The sequence below is a fragment of the Penaeus japonicus genome, unplaced genomic scaffold (genome assembly GCF_977035675.1).
Source record: "Penaeus japonicus unplaced genomic scaffold, GWHDUDI00000001_assembly GWHDUDI00000032, whole genome shotgun sequence".
NCBI classification, from domain to species: domain Eukaryota; kingdom Metazoa; phylum Arthropoda; class Malacostraca; order Decapoda; family Penaeidae; genus Penaeus; species Penaeus japonicus.
In genome coordinates this window covers 27,766,692-27,769,522 of record NW_028234434.1, presented here as the reverse complement: position 1 = coordinate 27,769,522, position 2,831 = coordinate 27,766,692, and the positions used below count along the sequence as shown (strand labels likewise).

The 2,831-nt window shown below is 44.0% G+C and overlaps 1 long non-coding RNA gene across 1 annotated transcript in view; it reads left to right on the top strand.

Moving 5' to 3' along the window:
- Positions 1 to 705: 705 nt before the first annotated feature.
- LOC147467985 (uncharacterized) overlaps positions 706 to 2,831 on the top strand; it is a 4,348-nt gene continuing 2,222 nt past the window's right edge. Inside the window, exons 1-2 of the long non-coding RNA XR_015192645.1 lie at positions 706 to 838; positions 2,363 to 2,469. This is a non-coding gene — a long non-coding RNA (uncharacterized LOC147467985). The remainder of the gene's footprint in view (positions 839 to 2,362; positions 2,470 to 2,831) is intronic.

The following is a 2,831-nucleotide window of genomic DNA, read 5'->3' as shown; positions in this document are numbered from 1 at the left end:
TCTCCTTCTTTCTCTTTCTCTCTCTCATTTCCCTCTCCTGTTTCCCCTCCCCCTCCCCCCCCCACCCCTCCCCCCCACAGCATGGAGCTCCCCTCTGTGTCCACACCGGAAGTGACAGCTTCCTCTCCCGCCGCCGTCGATCAGCTGTTACCTCCCCTCACCCCCCCGCAGTCCACCCCGACCCACGCAAGTCGTAAGTCTTTTGTTTCTGTTTCGAGTTTTGATGTGATTTTCATCTTTGTTTTTGTCTCTGTGTTTTTTTGTTTTTTTTATGATCTATAGTTATGATGACTTCATGTATATATTTATATGATAATTACGTTGCGTAATTACGTACATATCCAAAAATAATTACTAATATCAAAATATCTTCCTCTCCTCGTATCCATTAGCGTAATTCATCATCCATATCAATTTCATCAATTGAATTCTTATAATCATCCCCTTTTTTTATCCCCCCTCCCTCCCCCCCCCCCGCGCCCCCCCCCCATCCCCATCCCCCACCCCCCCGCCCCCACTCCCTACCCCTCTACAGCCAAGAGATTATCCCCCCGAATGCCGGAATCCGAAGTGCTCGAGTTCGGCCACCGGCACAAGCGTAGACCTCCGACCTTGACCCGCCTCCCCGTGACCTCAACAGCAACGTGAACTTGGACAGCCTTCATGCGCAATGCTGACGTCGTCGATCCGAACTCGTACTCGAACTGCTCGGTCTGCTGTCTCGAGGGGCTGCGCAGGGGGGCGCTCTAGGGGCAGGGCCACAGGGGGCACGTGGAAGGAACCATCAGCTGGGTTTTGGCACTCTCTCCTACGCGCCAAGGGCACCCGCGCAGCCTAAGTGCGTGGTTTTTATGCTTAGTTTTGGTTCTGTTTTTTTTTTTTTCACCTTTTTTTGAGGGAGGAAGGAGATGGGGTATGGTTTATAGGTAATGAGAGAGAGGGAGAGGGAGAGGGAGAGAGAGAGAAAGAGAGGGAGGGAGAGGGAGAGGGAGAGGGAGAGGGAGAGAGAGAGAAAGAGAGGGAGGGAGAGGGAGAGGGAGAGGGAGAGGGAGAGAGAGAGAAAGAGAGGGAGGGAGAGGGAGAGGGAGAGGGAGAGGGAGAGAGAGAGAAAGAGAGGGAGGGAGAGGGAGAGGGAGAGGGAGAGGGAGAGGGAGAGGGAGAGGGAGAGGGAGAGGGAGAGGGAGAGAGAGAGAGAGAGAGAGAGAGAGAGAGAGAGAGAGAGCGAGAGAGAGAGAGGAGAGGGGGGGGGGAGAGAAAGAGAGATAAAGAGAAAGGGAGAGAGAGAGTATAAGATACATAAATATAGATATATATAGATGGATAGAAAGGTTAACTGATTGTTTGATAAATAGATAGATAAATAAATAGACAGATAGATAATTAGTCAGCAATATTCCCATGAATCCAATTGACCAGATCACAAACAAATCACAAAGTTCACAGATAAAGGTTGGATAAAATGTTGGATAAAACTTTCTACAGTTTTGTTTTAGTATCATGGAGCTTTGGGTGTTTGACCACATTGCTATTGGGTTCAAATTAATTTCATGCTTTAGCAAATGGATTATGTAAATTCTTTATGTGTATGGTTAATGAATGCGTTGACCGTGGGCGTTAGATATGTTTATACGACTAAAAATCTTTGGGATATAAGGTAAGGTGGTAGGGTATTTGTGTCCATGTATAGATGACTTGAATATTGGCAAAAAAACGGGTATTATAAAAATAGCGATATAGAGAGATATAGTAGATAGATATATTTAGATGATTCATTTTGTAAAAAAAAAGATTTTGATTGCAGATAGAGATGTCCTTAGATATTCCATTTTCTAACAAATATTTGTTAGCTTACATACAGGTATATAGTAATATATGTAAGAATTCTTCTGTTATAACTAGAGTTAATACTGCGATCATCTAGGACAGTTCAAGGTTGTTGGAAACATTAAGATTACCGTAGGAAAAAAACAACAACAACTGAATAACTTTTTACGTGTTTCTAGTGGTGTTCTCATCAGAAATACGTGTATTTCTGATGAAAAACATCATTCGAATTTTTCGAATTCGAAGAAGTCAAATACAAAAGACCACTTCCTTCTTTTGCCTTCGACTCCTTTAATCACAATGTCATTATCCTTCACTAACAAGGTATCCTTTTTCTTTTGTGTTGTCAATTAGTCTCATTCATAATTTTGTCTACTTTGTCGCAATAAATCACAATAACCACATTTGGGTCAGTCTTTCTGTCACTGTAATCTCACGAGGGCCCAGTAAGAATCGCTGGCACTTACGACAGACAAAAAAGAGTCCCGAAGGAGGCGCAGGAGGAGGAAGAGGTGTGAGGCCTTTTGTCCTTTTCCAGATACGCCCCTCAGCCCCGCCTCTTCCCTGACTACGAGGACGAGGACGATGACCAAGGGATGGACATGGTGAGCCAAGGGGCCCACGCCCAGCAGATGTATCCAGGAGGTAGGTGGGCGCTTTTTGGACTTTCCTTCCTTTTCTTTGCTTGGCTCTGCCTCCTTTTATCAACATTTCGACGTCTTTGATTTACAAAACCCCCCTCTTTCTTTGCTCTGTCTTTTCTTAAATGTTATCTTATCAAAGTCCTATCTATATCCTATCCTTTTATCATCATTTCGACGTCTTTGATTAATAAAACCCCCTCTTTCTTTACTCTGTCTTTTCTTAAATGTTATCTTATCAAAGTCCTATCTATATCCTATCTATGTCATCCTGTCCTTTCATCAATATTTCGACGTCTTTGATTAACAAAACCCCCCTCTTTCTTTGCGCTGCCTTTTCTTAAATGTTATCCTATCAAAGTCCTA